The following is an 18,207-nucleotide window of genomic DNA, read 5'->3' on the forward strand; positions in this document are numbered from 1 at the left end:
ATAAATGTAAGCCTCAGCTTTGAACATTCTGTCTCAATACACAAGGCTATTCCCTTTGGCTAATGCATCTCATTTGTGTTCTGAGTATTTGCAATGAAATGTTTTTCACCATCAATGGTAAATATAGACATTATATCTCCAGTGAAGTTTGAAGGCACCATTGCATCTGGGATGCAACAGTGCTGTCCTAACTACTAATGCTTCAGTGCATGGGCAGTGACATGAGTAAGAAAGTCAACATTCCATCCCTGGAAGTAGTCTCTGACTCTGTCCAACAGAAACACTGTTTGATTTTGCTCTTAGAATGATTATAAATATGCTATTTTTTGTTTTTTCATTTGAGGTCCTATTTGTAAGGAACTTATAATGAAGTCTACCAGAGATAATCTGGAAGAAGATATGAGCAAAAAGGCAAAGAAGTTAAGTGTATATGCATCTCCCAAGACACCAACCTGTAATCAAATTAGACAAGAAAAAGGCTCAAGTTCAGATGAATCAATTCATTCTTGATTTCTCCTGTAAATATCATGTCTACCAGCATACTTCATCTATTTTCTTCATTATATATAAGGATTTATTTGTTCATTTATTTATTGGAAAGAGTTACAAGGAGAGACAGAGAGTAGAGCTCTTCCATCCACTGGTTCACTTTCCAAATGGCCTCAGTAGCTGGGACTGGACCATGCTGAAGCCAGGAGCCCTGCAGGAACTTCTTCCAAGTCTCTCATGTCGATAGCATGGGTCCAAGCACTTGGGCCATCTTCCACTGCTTTTCCCATGCCATTACCAGGGAGAGCTGACACAGAAGTGGAGCATCTAGGACAGAAACTGTCACCCATATGGAATGCTGTCATTGCAGGCTGTAATTGTACCTGCAATGCCACAGTACTGGCCCCCATCAGTTTTATTTCTTTTTTTAAAAGATTTATTTATTTATTTGACAGAGTTATACAGAGAGAAGAGGAGAAGAGGAGAGAGAGGTCTTCTATCCACTGGCTCACTCCTCAGTTGGCTGTAACGGCCAGAGTTGTGCCGATCTGAAGCCAGGAACCAGGAGCTTCTGCTGGGTCTTCCCACTTGGGTGCAGGGGCCAAAACGCTTGGGCCTTCTTCCACTGTTTTCCCAGGCCATAACAGGGAGCTAGATTGGAAGTGGAGCAGCCAGGACTAGAATCAGTGCCCATATGGGATGCCGGCACTGCAGGCAGTGGCTTTACCCGCTATGCCACAGTGCCAGCCCCAGTTTTCTTAACTTCAGGTTCATCTTCTTATGTTTTCAACAATGTATCCTGTTGTAATAGCTAAATATGAAGAGGATATAGTCATTGATGTTCAACTCACTGAATTAGCTAATAATTCTCTTTTATTTTATAACCAAGATATCAATCAAGGCAAACCTAAAGGATCTGTAAATTTACTACTGAGGATCTAAGATTGTAGAATTTTTCTCTAAGTTTCTGAAATATAAAAAGGTCAATTAAATACTTAATGACTTAATGGCCTCAATGGCAATTATAAACTTATGACTTAATTGTCAAGTAATAAATCTGTTGTTTTAATGCTATTGTCATCATCTGGACTATGGAGAAAAGATAACCAATCCTATGATTATTGATTTTTTAAGTGATGCATTATACGATGCTTGTATGTATACGTGCATATATGTACATGTGTTTGAGGAAATGGAGACGGGATCTGATTTTTTTAATGTTTATTTTTATGTATTTGAAAGGCAAAGCAACACAGAAAGAGAAACATAGAGAAAACAATCTGTTGGTTCACAGTCCAAATGCTGGCAATAGGCAGGTATAGATCAAGTCAAAGCCAGAATCCAGAAAGTCTATCTGGGTCTCCCATGTGGGAGGCAAGAGCCCAATAACTTGAGGCATTTTCTGATATTTCAGGGGTGCATTAGCAGGAAGCTGTATTGGAAGCAGAAAAGCTGGGATTTAATCAGGTCTCTGATAGGGGATGTAGGTATTCGAAGTGGCAGCTCAACTCACTTTACCATAATGTACACACGAGGAAAGTGACTATGAAAAATAACTTAAAGATGGGATTTTGAGGTTCAGTAGACTTAGATTCTCCTCGCTGTGAACTTGATAGAATCTCAACATTGCCATTTATAAAGAAGCCTAAAAATAGTTAATTCTTGCCCAGATGTCTATCAACGACTAGCTCCATCATTTTGGGAAGATTATGTCACTTTTCCCAGCTGTATGATACATAAACATACCTGACCTAAAGAGTTACTGGAAATCTGACACATTTCAAAGTAAATAATTTAGGGACAGGTCTTTCATCTACTAGTTAAGATGCTTGTGTCCCATATTGAAGCACTTTGATTTGATATCTGGCTCTGGGTCCTGACTCTGGCATCTTGCTAATGTACAGCCTTGGAGGAAGATTATTTACTCCAGTAAATGAGTCCATGACGCCCATGGACATGAGAGACCTGCATTGAGACCTCAGCTCCATACTTTGGCCCAGCCCAGTCACAGATATTAAAGTATCAGCAGATGGAATCTCTCTCTCTCTCCCCCTTTCTTCTTCTTCCTCTTCCCCCCTCTTCACTTCCTCCTCTCTCAAATAAATAAACAATTATTGTTATAAAAATTGATCACTTGGCGCACCTCTGGCCGGGCCGGCTTCCCTGGGTGCTTGGTGCTGAGCACTAGGGAGCGCTTCTGAGCGGCAGTGGAGGACGGCGTGCCCTCCATGGCCCGGCCCCGTGACGGGCTCCGCGGAGCGGCTCCTCTAAGAGCCCCGAGGCCGCAAGGCCAAGCCGCGGCAAGGCCTCCGCCCGCTGACCGGTCTCCAGGTCGGCCATGCGGAAGCTGCGGGCCGCTCTCACCCTGACGCTGGGTGCGGGGCTGGGCGCCGCCGCCAAGAGCTGGCGGCAGCGGCGGGCGGACGCGCGGCCGGCGCCCGGGCTGCTGGGCCGGCTGCCCGTGCTGCCCGTGGCCGCGGCGGCTGAGCTGCCCGCCCTCCCTTGGGGCGCGGGGGGCGCTCGGCGGGCGAGCTGGCCAAGTACGGGCTGCCTAGGGTGGCGCAGCTCAAGAGCCGCGAGTCGTACCTGCTGTGCTAGGACGCGCGCACCCGCGGCGCGCTCTGGGTGGTGGAGCAGCTGCGGCCGGAGCGGCTGCGGGGCGCCGGCGACCGGCGCTGGTGCGACTTCTGCGAGGACGACTCGGTGCACGCTTACCACCGCGCCACCAGTGCCGACTACCGCGGCAGCGGCTTCGACCGCGGACACCTCGCCGCCGCCGCCAACCACCGCTGGAGCCAGAAGGCGTGGACGACACCTTCTACCTGAGCAACGTGGCGCCCCCGGTGCCCCACCTCAACCAGAACGCCAGGAACAACCTGGAGAAGTACAGCCGCAGCTTGACCCGCACCGACCAGACCGTCTACGTGTGCACCGGGCGGCTCTTCCTGCCCAGGACGGAGGCCGACGGGAAGGCCTATGTGAACTACCAGGTGATCGGCAAGAACCACGTGGCGGTGCCCACGCACTTCTTCAAGGTGCTCATCCTGGAGGCGGCGGGCGGGCAGGTCGAGCTGCGCTCCCACGGGATGCCCAACGCGCCCGTGGACGAGGCCATCCCGCTGGAGCGCCTCCTGGTGCCCATCGAGAGCATCGAGCGGGCCTCGGGGCTGCTCTTCGTGCCCAACAGCCTGGCGCGGACCGGCTGCCTCAAGGCCATCACTGCAGGCGGCGAGTGAGGGCGGCGGCCCCGAGGGACCGTGCTGGGGGCGGGGCACAGTAAAGGCGGCTGCTTTTGGAGCCCAGTCCTAGCTGTGTGGGCGCCGGGTGACCCGCTGCTGCCCCGCCACCGTCCGGGACCCGGCAGGGCGGCCAGGGAGCTGAGGATGGCTTCCTGGAAGACAAGTGTGGCCATGGCCGGGGCCCTGGTCGAGGACCGGATCCGCGAAGCTGTAGCTGCTTACTCCAAGAGCTGGGCCGGGGCGGTGGACTGGGGGTCCGTACTGGGGCTGTCCCTCTGCTCCGTTAGCACCCGAGCCCACAAGGCTGCAGGCAGCTCACGGAGGTCCCCCGCCTGGCAGCGCGGGCCAGCAGGAGCGCCCAGGCCCCCGACTCTGGGCTCTGAGCAAGCCTGCGGCGGTGAGTGGCAGCCTGGGGCAGGGGGCTGCAGCATCCCCCTCCATCGGCCCTAACCCTGCCAGACAGCTAGGCTGGAGGTGGCATGAGTGCGGGCTCACCTCAGTGAGGATTGTGCGGCTGCCCTGGCCGGGGCAAGTGTTGACGTACAGAGTGCTCTGGGTTCAGCCACCTCCAGGTTGGGGTCGGCACCCACCGCGGCTTCCAGCCCTTGGAGGTCGCCGAACACCACGAGGGCGTGCCTGGCACCCAGAGGCAGAGGTCACGGGGCGGGCGTTCACCCAGTGTCGGCTTGGCTCCCTGCCCTCATCCCCTCCACCCCCGCAGTCCGGCAGCCCCTACTGGAAGCTGGGCAGCTAGGCAGAGGCCACCTCGGAGCCTCGCTCTGCTGTCCCAATGGTCAGGTCGTAGCCGTCCTGGAAGGGGGCCTCGGCAAACACAGCACCTGGGGGCGAGGCCGGCTCGGGGGGGGGGGGTCCCGCTCCCCGCAAGCCGCAGCCTGTTGGCTGTGTGTATGCTGGCGGAAGGGGCGGAGGGGGACTCGCTCAGGTGGAGCAGGAGCCGCACGCCGGCCTCCGCCCTCCTGAAAAGTCCAGGGCTGGGCTTGGCTGGGCAGGAGGCCCGAGAGCACGGGGTAGAGCCATGCGTGTCTGGCCCTTTGGCCCCATTCCCAACCCCACAGCAGACACTATAAATCCATCACGATGCTCTCCCCCTGGAGGTCCTGGGTGGTGGTCCGGACGCACGCGCAGGCTGGCAGGACCCCCGTCTTACTGAAGCAGGAGGCCAGGCAGACAGTGTAGCCCCAGTAGAGGCCGGCTTTGGTGCTAGGGTCCTGCGCTGACACCATCTTCCGGCGGTAGGTCTTGCATTCTGGAGGGGAAACGGAGGCTGAGAGCGCCGGGTGGGGGATCCGGAAGCTGGGAGGAGGGGGCTTGGAGCTCCCGGGGCCAGGAAGTCCCAGGTACCTGGGAGCTGCTTCTGGCTCAGCCGCAGGGTCACCTGGCATCCGGGCTCCAGGTTCCTATCTTCACCTCCTGGGGAGAAACCGTAAGACGTGCTTATGCCTCCTGTGACCAGCAGGGGTCGGCACGTCTCCAGACGCTTGCTAGGGGAACAGGAAACCCAGGGGCTGCCGACGGACCCTGGGGTCCAGGTCAACCTAGTGCCCTCCCAAGATGAAACGGGCCGGACCTGCTCACAGACAGCTCGTCCGTCAGAGGTGGACCGGGGCCTGGAAGAGGAACCCCACTTGGTACCCCGTGTCTGGGCCAGTCACCTCCCCTTGCTGAGCTGCAGGCTCCTGGCCTGGCAGGAAGTGAGTGCCGGGGAGGGTAGCAGCTGTTGCTACTTCTTCCCTTCCTCCTCCACCAGGGTCTGCTGGCCCAGAGGCTGCGAGCCGCTGATTTCTGCTGGGTTCTGAGCACCCTCCCTAGACCGTGTGAACAGGTGGGGCTTGGTGCCCCAGGACCCCTGGGTGACAGGGAACTGGTTCTGGCAACATCAGTGGTGAGCCCAAGGACTGGCCTTCACTGACCTGCTTGCAGCCGGTCCAGCTGCCTGTGTGCCTTGCGGGGGGTGGTGGGGGGAAGCAGCAGATGGCCCAGCTGCCTGGGCCCCAGCACCCATGTGGGAGACTGGGTGGGGTTCCTGGCCCAGTCCCCGCTGACACGCCCTCTGGGGTGTGACCAGTGGGTGCAAGAGCTGCCTCTGTGCCTTCCCAATAAACAGATCAATCTTTTCTGGCCTTCTCCCCAGAGTCCCCTTTAGGGGAACTCACAGGCAGGATCCGAGCTCTCTGGTCCCACCATGCGCCCCCGGCCTACCTTCTTCATGCTGCAGTTGATGAAGGAGCCGTGGCCTGGCAAGGTGGGCTGGTCCACCACGATGCCCTCATGGAACTCGGCCTCCTCATCCTGCCCATGTGGTGGGAGCCGTCCAGGGGGTTCAGGAGCCCGGGGGGGGGGAGGGCAGGAGTTGGGCGGTGCCAAAGCACAGAGCAACGGTGGGGACCCTGGGTCAAGTCCCAGCTCCGCTCAGGCCTGGCCTCCCAGTGGGCAAGGGTGACTTCCCAGCCAGTGGCTGGGAGCGGGCGTGGGAAATGGGGGTCAGGTGTACCTGCAAACTGCAGCTCCTGGTGCTTGGGGAAGAATGCCTCTCTCAGGTACCTGGCAAGGAAGGCAGATGGCAGGAGGTTCCTGGGGTGGCCACCTCCTGGACCCCACAGTCCCCTCCCCACGCTCAGGGAAGTTGCTGTCTTACTGTGGACACTCCAGGTATTGGAGGATGTGGGCCAGCTGGACGCACCCTGCCCCTTCTTGCCCACTCCCCTGAACTCCCCTCTATGGTCCTGGAGGGGAGGAAGACTGAGGCTTGGGGTGAAGCTGCCACTGTGACGCTGTGCCCCACGTCGAGCCCCACTGCTAAAGCCCCTGGGAAGGCAGTGGAGGATGGTGCAAGTGCTTGGGCCCCTGTCATCCATGTGGGAGACCCGGCTGGAGTCCCAGGCTCCTTGCTAAGGCCTGGCCCAGCTCTTGCTGCTGTGGCCCTCTGGGGTGTGAACCAGGGCACAGAAGAGCTGTCTCCCTCTCTCTCTCTCAGCCTAAGGGCTACCCCCTTAAGAGCGCCTCCCACTGCATCTGACCTCTGCTGTCAGGGCCCCTGCCAGGCTGCTCCGGCAGAGCCAGGCAGGACAGTGGGGGCAGGGGTTAGCCGCTGCCCCCACTGGGAGCCCTGCTCCTTCCTGGACTGCCTGCCCGCAGGGTGGCTGCTCACTTGGTATCTTGGCCCTCCTCATCAAACACCATGACCTTGTCCACGCAGAAGATGGTGCAGCCCCTGGCAATCTGGCCAGCCAGGTAGGTGTAGAGCTCAGGCACCTGGGCGTTGTCCAGGATGGAGCCCGGCAAGGCCACACTCAGGGTGTAGGGCCGTCCTGGGCAAGAGACAGTGCCCTTGGTCAGCCTGGGGCCAAGGTTCACCCTGATGCACCCCACCCCAGAGGGCCTAGGGAGAGCAGCAAGGGCCTCAGTCTGCCTGGGGAGAAGTGGACAGAGTGGCCTGCAAGGCCCCTCTGGGTGAGGCAGGAAGGCACTTGGCCCAGCAGTTGTGTGGCAGTGACTAGGTCAGGTCCTGCGTGTGCGCAGTGTGTATCCGCCAGCTCATCCCGGTCCTCTGCCTGCACTTGGCCCAGCAGTTACACGGCATTGACCGGGTCAGGTGAAGGTCAGGTGCATCCCCCAGCTCACCGAGGTCCTCTGCCTGTGTGGCTGCTTCCTCCTCCTGGCACTGAGCCGCCGCCTCCTGGGCGCTGCTGCTCCAGCTTCTTCATCGTCTTCAGATCTTTCCACTTCTCTTTCTCCTCTTTCTCTGGATGAGAGGACATCTTGATTCAGGGGAGGGAGGAGGCCCCGTGGGTCGGCCTGGGTTCTGGGGTGCCATTGGGTGAGCAGCCAGAGCCTCCCCAGCTGGGGTCTGGTGGGACCCAGTGGGGACACAGCCGCTTCTTTCCCCAGGGGCCGGCTGGGCACTGCTGGAGAGGTATGGGGAAAGGCGAGCTGGCTCTGTCCCCACCCCAGCCCTAACTTACTCTGGTGCTTCCATTTCCACCACTCAACTGAGCCGTGTTCGCCCTACAGCAGGGGTGGGCGTGGGTTAGGAGTGTGAGGCTGGGGCAAGCCTGGGACCCCGCATTCTGCAGAGAGCCAAGGCGGGCGTCCTGCTCACGTGTGCCCTGGGAGAAGCAGGGAGTGGCTCAAGGGCTTGGGCTCCTCCGCCCACTGGGAGATCGGGATGGAGCTTCAGGCCCCTGGCTTTGGCCTGGCCTCAGCCCTGGATGTTGTGGGCATTATTTCTAATACATGAAAATAATAAACCAACAAGCATTAAAAAATAGAGCACTTAACTTAACTTTAAACTTGGTCAATAAATAGTTGTTAGGACTGTCTTCTCTGTTTCTTGAAGGACAACAGCATTGACCCTTTGCTGACCATTTTGCTTTATCCCTAAATACCTACATGAAGCTTCTATTATAGTGCTTTGTGTTGAACCACACTTGAGCATTATGTTTTCTTCCTTCCTGTCCAAAAATCAGTTGTGGAATACAAAGCCTGTTAAATCAGTAGGCTTAGGATGTCAGGAAAGCAGGTGAGAGTTGGATCCAGGAAGCTGAGCTGTTAACCCATCATATTATCTTCGTGGCACTGCTGATTATGCTGCATGACAGTATTATCTGGGAAGCTGTAACCTCCCACAAAATGTGTGGTATTCCATCTCAGGTCAGAAAAGAGATATAATTATATGAAAATCCTCTTTGAGGCTGCTTGCTTCATATTATTTTGTCCTTTCTTATAAGAAGTATCCTAGCTCTGGGAAACTGACTATCCTAGATAGGTTGGGGGGATAACTTTTGAAAAGCTTATCTGTGCTGTACGTATAGGCATGAGAAAAAGTATGTTGAAAAGAATTACTTGGCTGGCGCCATGGCTCAATAGGCTAATCCTCCACCTTGCGGCGCCGGCACACTGGGTTCTAGTCCGGTCAGGGCACTGGATTCTTTCCTGGTTGTCCCTCTTCCAGGCCAGCTCTCTTGCTGTGGTCCAGGAAAGCAGTGGAGGATGGCCCAAGTGCTTGGGCCCTGCACCCCATGGGAGACCAGGAGAAGCACCTGGCTCCTGATTTGGATTAGCGCGGTGTGCCGGCCGCAGAGCGCCAGCCGTGGCGGCAACTGGAGAGTGAACCAACGGCAAAAGGAAGACTTTCTCTCTGTCTATCTCTCTCACTATCCACTCTGCCTGTCAAAAAAAAAAAAAAAAAAGAGAGAGAGAGAATTACTTACAAGGAACATAGATAAGATCATACATGTTCACTTTGGAAGAACACAGATAAAGATAATTATAATAATATTATAGTAATGAGTTAATTATTATATTAATTGGCAGGTTAATGGAATGACAATATAGATTTTAAATTTCTACATTTAAACTAACAGCAAAATATTAGATTATATTAAGAATTTTCTCAAATTAATGAATCTGTTTTTAAAAATCACAGTTTGGGGCTGGCGCCATGGCTCACTTGGTTAATCCTCTACCTGTGGCACCGGCATCCCATATGGGCACCGGGTTCTTTTCCCGGTTACTCCTCTCCCAGTCTAGCTCTCTTCTGTGGCCCAGGAGGGCAGTGGAGAATGGCCCAAGTGCTTAGGCTCCTACACCTGCATAGGAGACCAGGAAGAACCACCTGGCTCCTGGCTTTGGATAAGTGCAGCACGCCGGCCATTGTGGCCATTTGTGGAGTGAACCAATGGAAGGAAGACCTTTCTGTCTCTCTCTCTCACTGTCTATAACTCTACCTGTCAAAAAAAAAATCACAGTTTGTTTTACACCATGAAGGATTTCAGATTGAATATTTCCTCCCCTTTGACCAATATCTTACGAAAACTTAACTAAGTAAGTATAGAAGACATCAAATATATCTAATAATTTAAGAGTTGTTTAAACTAGTCAGTGGAGACATGATATTGTGTTTGTTTTTATTTCTATCACAGCATAATGTGCAGACATCATATCTTTCTTATTTTATATTTGTTGCATTTTGCATTACTTTTGAGGTTAAGTCATCCCTACATAAGCATGCAATAAGACAGTCCAATACACAATAGCATTTATTCTTCTCCTTTCAGTTGGCTTTCCAAAGACCAAAACCTTGAGTGCGTAAATTTTGTGCTAATTGTGTTGAGCATTGGCATTCTTAATGTGAAGATTATGAGCTGTGTAGTTCCAGAGACTAAATTTCAACATTGTCTCCAGTTGTAGAGATTTAGAAAAGCCAGTACTTCCTCCAGCATGTCTTCCATGTATGCAGTGTGTGATACTGGTGCTGCAGGAATTCTACCATAGTTATGGCCAGTTGAGGTCAAAGATTCTTAAGATGGAAAGACTTTATTTACAATAAGGATAGATTGGGGGCTGGCGCTGTGGCATAGCTGGTAAAGCTGCTGCCTTCAGTGCTGGTATCCTATGTGGGTGCTGGTTCAAGATCCGGCTGCTCCACTTCTGATCCAGCTCTCTGCTGTGGCCCAGGAAAACAGTAGAAGATGACTCAAGTTCTTGGGCCCCTGCAGCCACGTGGGAGACCTGGAAGAAACTCCTGGCCCCTGGCTTCGGATCAGCTAAGCTCTGGCCATTGCGGCCGATTAGGGAGTGAATCAGCAGATGGAAGACATCTCTCTCTCTCTCTCTCTCTCTCTCTCTCTCTCTCACTCTCTCTCTCTCTGCCTCTCCTTCTCTATGTAACTCTGACTTTCAAATAAATATTTTTTTTAAAAAAAAGGGTAGATTGACAGATCAATGAATAGATTGAGAGATTGATTCAAATGTTCCATTTTGATAACATAAAAACACAAAGTTTTCCAGTGTAGGTTAAACATTTAATAACAACTGTGGATGGGGCTTAGACCTATTTATTTGATGAAAATAATGATGCACCTAAATAATTGTGCTAACTCTTCAGTGTTAGAAGCTCTTGTACTCAGGATCATTCTACACAATACATCTACAAGGGACTGAGTGCATGTTTGTGCCTTCTAGTAATATTTTGATGTACTAAGAAATATATATTTGGTACACATCTCTACTTCCTAAAACAGAGCTCTTAAAACCCTCATAATTTCTTGAATGATAAGTTATAGGAGCATCTATTGTGATAACATTCGGTATTTGCTACTGATTCCTACCACAAGAGTTTCCAAAATCCTTAAATTTTCTGAATGATAGGATTTTTTTTTCATATTCATAATACGCCCATTTCAACCATAGTTAGTTTATGCTCTTGGTAACATCCAGGTACACTAGGAATGCTGTACCTCAATTTCATGGGTTCAGAGGCTCAGTATTCATCCACAGTACTTCATCTGATTGTTCATTAGCTCATTTGTATTATAATTCATAATACACTGAATAATTTAGCTGAAATGTTTTTTTTTCCTTGAGTTCTAACAAATTATTTAACTTGAAGAGGGCATGAGATAAAGACACAAAGATAATAGTTTCTGTCACACACCAGAACAGTCTGTGGTAGGTTTTCTGCAGGAGTTAGAGAAGTGTGGCTAACACTCCGTGTGAGCTCTGTTGCTTGCCTCTGCCACTGAAATGCGAGAAGCTCGCAAATGCTTACTTCCCAGCAACTGCTGCCACTGCCAGACTCCATGGAGAGGAGGCATTGCAGGCATCTTCACACCCTTAGGGACTGACAGGAGTGATGGCCAGCAGGAGAGGTGGTGTGCATGCTGGGCTCATATCCACAGGTGACTGTCCCAGGCCCACATGGTCAATGTCAGTGATAGGAAGTTCCTTCCCCACCCTGAGATTCTGCTGCTGCTCGGGTTAGTAATGTGTAAGTTAACTTTACGTTTTTCTGCCTGCCTCTATTGTATTTTTTGTTAACTGATTTGAATATTTTTTTAACTTTTATTTAATGAATATAAATTTCCAAAGTACGATTTATGAATTACAGTGGCTTCCCCCACATACCGTCACTCCCACCCACTACCCTCCCCTTTCCCACTCCCTCTCCCCTTCCATTCACATCCAGATTCATTTTCAATTATCTTAATATACAGAAGATCAGCTTAGTATACATTAAGTAAGGATTTCAACAGTTTGCTCCCACACAGAAACATAAAGTGAAAAATAATAGATGATTTTTTTAAATGATGATGAAATCAGATCAGACCTATTGTCATGTTTAATCCCAGTGAGAGTCAAGTTGGGAGTTGATAATTTCTTTTTTTTTTTAACAGAGGATCAGTTTAGTATACATTAAGTAAAGATTTCAACAGTTTGCACCCCCATAGAAACACAAAGTGAAATATATTGTTTGAGTACTCGTTATAGCATTAAATCTCAATACACAGCACATTAAGGACAGAGATCCTACATGAGGAGTAAGGGCACAGTGACTCCTGTTGTTGACTTTACCAATTGACACTCCTGTCTATGGCATCAGTAGTCTCCCTATGCTCCAGTCATGAGTTTCCAAGGCTATGGAAGCCCTCTGAGTTCTCCAATTCTTATCTTGTTTAGACAAGGTCATAGTCAAAGTGGAGGTTCTCTCCTCCCTTCAGAGAAAGGTACCTCCTTCTTTGAAGACCTGTTCTTTCCACTGGGATCTCACTCGCAGAGATCTTTTGCCAGAGTGTCTTGGCTTTCCATGCCTGAAATACTCTCATGGGCTTTTCAGCCAGATCCGGATGCCTTTAGGGCTGATTCTGAGGCCAGAGTGCTATTTAGGACACCTGCCATTCTATGAGTCTGCTGAGTATCTCACTTCCCATGTTGGATCACTCTCCCCTTTATTTATTCCATCGGTTAGTGTTAGCAGGTACTAGACTTGTTTATGTGCTCCCTTTGACTCTTAGTCCTTTCATTATGATCAATTGTGAACTGAAATTGATCACTTGGAATAGTGAGATGGCATTGGTACATGCCACCTTGATGGGATTGAATTGGAATCCCCTGGTATGTTTTTAACTCTACCATTTGGGGTAAGTCAGCTTGAGCATGTCCCAAATTATACATCTCTTCCCTCTCTTATTCCCACTCTTATGTTTAACAGGGATCACATTTCAGTTAATTTTTAACACTTAAGAATAACTGTGTATTAATTACAGAATTAAACCAGTCATATTAAGTAGAACAGACAAAAAAAATACTAAGAGGGATAATGTATTAAGTTGTTCATTAACAGTCAGGGCTATGCTGATCAAGTCACCATTTCTCATAGTGTCCATTTCACTTCAGGAGGTTTCCTTTTTGGTGTTCAGTCAGTTGTCACCGATCAGGGAGAACATATGGTATTTGTCCCTTTGGGACTGGCTTATTTCACTCAGCATGATGTGTTCCAGATTCCTCCATTTTGTTGCAAATGACTGGATTTCGTTGTTTCTTACTGCAGTATAGTATTCTAAAGAGTACATATCCCATAATTTCTTTATCCAGTCTACCGTTGATGGGCATTTAGGTCGGTTCCAGGTCTTAGCTATTGTGAATTGAGCTACAATAAACATTAAGGTGCAGACCGCTTTTTTGTTTGCCAATTTAAATTCCTTTGGGTAAATTCCAAGGAGTGGGATGGCTGGGTCGAACGGTAGGGTTATATTCAGGTTTCTGAGGGATCTCCAGACTGACTTCCATAGTGGCTTGACCAGTTTGCATTCCCACCAACAGTGGGTTAGTGTCCCTTTTTCCCCACATCCTCGCCAGCATCTGTTGTTGGTAGATTTCTGAATGTGAGCCATTCTAACCGGGGTGAGGTGAAACCTCATTGTGGTTTTGATTTGCATTTCCCTGATTGCTAATGACCTTGAACATTTTTTCATGTGCCTGTTGGCCATTTGGATTTCCTCTTTTGAAAAATGTCTATTGAGGTCCTTGGCCCATCTTTTAATTGGGTTGTTGGTTTTGTTTTTGTGGAGTTTCTTGATCTCTTTTTAGATTCTGGTTATTAACCCTTTATCTGTTGCATAGTTTGCAAATATTTTTTCCCATTCTGTCGGTTGTCTCTTCACTCTCCTGACTGTTTCTTTTGCAGTACAGAAACTTCTCAATTTGATGCAATCCCAATAGTTAATTTTGGCTTTGACTGCCTGTGCCTCCCAGGTCTTTTCCAGAAACTCTTTGCCTGTGCCAATATCTTGAAGGGTTTCTCCAATGTTCTCTAGTAACTTGATGGTGTCAGGTCGTAGATTTAGGTCTTTAATCCATGTTGAGTGGATTTTTGTGTAAGGCGTAAGGTAGGGGTCTTGCTTCATGCTTCTGCACGTGGAAATCCAATTTTCCCAGCACCATTTATTGAATAGACTGTCCTTGCTCCAGGAATTAGTTTTAGATCCTTGATCAAATATAAGTTGGCTGTAGGTGTTTGGGTTGATTTCTGGTGTTTCAATTCTGTTCCATTGGTCTATCCATCTGTTTCTGTACCAGTACCATGCTGTTTTGATTACAACTGCCCTGTAGTATGTCCTGAAATCTGGTATTGTGATGCCTCCGGCTTTGTTTTTGTTGTACAAGATTGCTTTAGCTATTCGAGGTCTCTTGTGCCTCCATATAAATTTCAGCACCAATTTTTCCAGATCTGAGAAGAAGGTCTTCGGTATCTTGATTGGTATTGCATTGAATTTATAAATTGCTTTTGGGAGAATGGACATTTTGATGATATTGATTCTTCCAGTCCATGAGCATGGAAGATTTTTCCATTTCTTGGTATCCTCTTCTACTTCTTTCTTTAAGGTTTTGCAATTTTCATCGGAGAGATCTTTAACGTCCTTGGTTAAGTTTATTCCAAGGTATTTGATTGTTTTTGTAGCTATTGTGAATGGGATTGATCTTAGAAGTTCTTCCTCAGCCATGGCATTGTCTGTGTATACAAAGGCTGTTGATTTTTGTGCATTGATTTTATACCCTGCTACTTTGCCAAAATCTTCTATGAGTTCCAATAGTCTCTTAGTAGAGTTCTTTGGGTCCCCTAAATAAAGAATCATGTCATCTGCAAAGAGGGATAGTTTGAGTTCTTCCTTCCCAATTTGTATCCCTTTAATTTCTTTTTCTTGCCTAATAGCTCTGGCTAGAAGCTCCAGAACTATATTGAATAGTAGTGGTGAGAGTGGACATCCCTGTCTGGTACCAGATCTCAGTGGAAATGCTTCCAACTTTTCCCCATTCAATAGGATGTTGGCTGTGGGTTTTTCATAGATTGCTTTGATTGCATTGAGGAATGTTCCTTCCAAACCCAGTTTGCTTAGAGTTTTCATCATGAACGGGTGTTGTATTTTATCAAATGCTTTCTCGGCATCTATTGAGAGAATCATATGGTTTTTCTTCTGCAGTCTGTTAATGTGGTGTATCACATTGATTGTCTTGCGCACATTAAACCATCCCTGCATACCAGGGATAAATCCCACTTGGTCTGGGTGGATGATCTTTCTGATGTGTTGTTGCATTCTATTGGTGAGAATTTTATTGAGGATTTTTGCATCTATGTTCATCAGGGATATTGGTCTGTAATTCTCTTTCAGTGCTGCATCTTTTTCCGGCTTAGGAATTAAGGTGATGCTGGCTTCATAGAAAGAATTTGGGAGGATTCCCTCTTCTTCGATTGTTCTGAATAGTTTGAGAAGAATTGGAGTTATTTCTTCTTTAAATGTCTGGTAGAATTCAGCAGTGAATCCATCTGGTCCTGGGCTTTTATTTGTTGGGAGGGCCTTTATTACTGTTTCAATTTCTGTCTCAGTTATGGGTCTGTTTAGGTTTTCGATGTCTTCCTGGTTCAATTTATGTAGGTTGCATGTGTCCAGGAATCTATCCATTTCTGATAGGTTTCCCTGTTTGCTGGCATACAAGTCCTTGTAGTAATTTCTGATGATTCTTTTTATTGCTGTGGTGTCTGTTGTTACGTTTGCTTTTTCATCTCTGATTTTATTGATTTGGGTCTTTTCTCTTCTTTTTTTAGTTAGTTGGGCCAATGGGGTGTCAATTTTGTTTATTTTTTCAAAAAACCAGCTCCTCGTTTGGCTGATTTTTTGGAATGTTTTTCTTGATTCAATCCTGTTGATTTCTTCTCTGATTTTAATTATTTCTCTTCTCCTACTAGATTTGGGTCTGGTTTGCTGTAGGTTTTCTAGATCCTTGAGGTGAATTGAAAGCTCATCTATTTGGTGCCTTTCCAATTTCTTGATGTAGGCACCTATTGATATAAACTTTCCTCTTAACACTGCTTTTGCTGCGTCCCATAAGTTTTGGTATGTTGTGCTGTTATCCTCATTTACTTCCAGAAAGTTTTTGATTTCTCTTTTGATTTCTTCTATGACCCATTGTTCATTCAGGAGCATGTTGTTCAATCTGCACGTGTTTGCGTATGCTCTAGGGATTCCTGAGTTTCTAATTTCCAACTTCATTCCTTTATGGTCTGAGAAGCTGCATGGTATGATTCTAATTCTTTTGAATTTGCTGAGACTTGCTTTATGGCCTAGTATGTGGTCAATCCTAGAGAAGGTTCCATGTACTGCTGAGAAGAATGTAAAATTTTTAGCTCTAGGATTGAAAGTTCTGTAGATATCTGTTAGATCCATTTGGGCTATAGTGTCGTTTAAATCTACTGTCTCCTTGTTGATCTTCTGTCCTATTGATCTGTCTATTTCTGAGAGTGGAGTATTGAATTCCCCCAGTACTATTGTATTGGGGTCTAAGTCTCCCTTTAAGTCTGTTAACAAATCTTTTAGATAAACTGGTGCCCTGTAGTTAGGTGCATATACATTGATAATTTTTATATCTTCCTGTTGAATTGATCCCTTAATCATTATGTAGTGTCCCTCTTTGTCTCTCTTAATGGTTTTTGTGGTAAAGTTTATGTTGTCCGATATTAAGATGGCTACGCCCACTCTTTTTTCATTTCTGTTGGCATGGTATATCTTTTTCCAGCCTTTCACTTTCAGTCTGTATGGATCTTTGTTGGAAAGATGTGTTTCTTGTAAGCAGCAAATAGATGGGTTTTGTTCCTTAACCCAATCAGCCAATCGGTGTCTTTTAACTGGACAGTTCAGGCCATTCACGTTCAATGTGACTAATGAAAAGTGGTAACTTTGCCCTGCCATTTGCCAAAGATAAGCTCTAATATATGCTTTGAATTCCCTGTGATCTTTTGCTGTGAGCTTTCCTTCGTTGGTTTCCTTCCTTTACCTTCTTTCATATTGATGACCGTGTTTCTTTGTTTCTGTGTGTAACACATCTTTAAGCATCTTTTACAGGGCTGGAAGAGTGGCAACAAATTCTTTCAATTTCTGTTTTCTATGAAAAGTCTTTATTTCACCTTCATTCACAAATGATAGCTTTGCAGGATATAATATTCTGGGCTGGCAGTTTTTCTCTCTTAGTACCTGGGCTATGTCTCGCCATAGGGTTTTTGATGAGAAGTCAGCTGTGAGTCTGATTGGAGATCCTCTGAGAGTAATCTGATGTTTCTCTCTTGCACATTTTAGGATCTTTTCTTTATGTTTCACTGTGGAGAGTTTAATTACAATGTGTCGTGGTGAGGATCTCTTTTGGTCATTTTTATTAGGGGTTCTGTGAGCTTCCTGTACTAGGATTTCTCTGTCCTTCTCCAAACCTGGGAATTTTTCTGCTAATATCTCACTAAAAAGGCCTTCTAATCCTTTCTCCCTCTCCATGCCTTCAGGAACTCCTAGAACCCGAATGTTGGGTTTTTTAATAGTATCCTGAAGATTCCCGACAATATGTTTTAGATTTCTAATTTCCTCTTCTTTTCTTTGGTCTGACTGTATCCTTTCCTGTTCTCTGTCTTCTAAGTCCGATATTCTCTCTTCTGCTTCACCCATTCTGTTTGTAAGGCTCTCTATTGTGTTTTTCATTTGATCTATTGAATTCTTCACTTCAGTCACTATCCCAGTTTCCTGTTGTACTAGTTGTTTCGTTTCATTTTGATTCCTCCTTAATATTTCATTTTCACGAGAGAGATTTTCTATCTTGTCCATTAAGGATTTCTGTAGTTCAAGAATTTGTTTTTGAGAACTTCTTAATGTTCTTATCAATTTTTTGAGATCTGCTTCTTGCATTTCTTCTATGTCATCATCCTCATAATCTTGAATTGGGGTGTCTTTTTCATTTGAGGGCTTCATGGTCACTTCCTTGTTTTTATTACCTTGGTTTTTGCGTTTGTTATTTGGCATATTGGAGATATTTGGTTTCTTCACTGTGGTGCTTTTTCTTGTTATACTATGACTCTAGATTAAGTGGACTATCTGTTTTTGATGGAGCCTTAGGGCTTGAGATGGGTGTGGCCTGAGAGCTCTGTTTGGTGTGCCAAAGGTGACACTCCCAGGTTAGGCGTGGTAAACCTCTCTCTCTCTCTCTCTTTCTTTTTTTTGATTCAAAAGGGAAGTTATTCTACACAGCTGAACGAAGTTGGAGGTAGTTAGCAGGCAAATGATATACCCACAGGAGCCAGAGATCAGAAGCTCTTTCCCAAGGACCACACAGGTAATCTGTTCGGCCCTCAGAGTGGGCTCAAATT

General features: G+C 47.6%; 2 pseudogenes; one reads left to right on the forward strand and one right to left on the reverse strand.

Annotated features, from left to right (window-relative positions):
- Positions 1 to 2,827: 2,827 nt before the first annotated feature.
- LOC100346983 (endonuclease G, mitochondrial pseudogene) lies at positions 2,828 to 3,725 on the forward strand (annotated as a pseudogene).
- A 69-nt stretch (positions 3,726 to 3,794) lies between these two features.
- LOC100346724 (putative methyltransferase C9orf114) overlaps positions 3,795 to 18,207 on the reverse strand; it is a 55,593-nt pseudogene continuing 41,180 nt past the window's right edge.

Source organism: Oryctolagus cuniculus, chromosome 7 (assembly GCF_964237555.1).
Source record: "Oryctolagus cuniculus chromosome 7, mOryCun1.1, whole genome shotgun sequence".
Taxonomy (NCBI): domain Eukaryota; kingdom Metazoa; phylum Chordata; class Mammalia; order Lagomorpha; family Leporidae; genus Oryctolagus; species Oryctolagus cuniculus.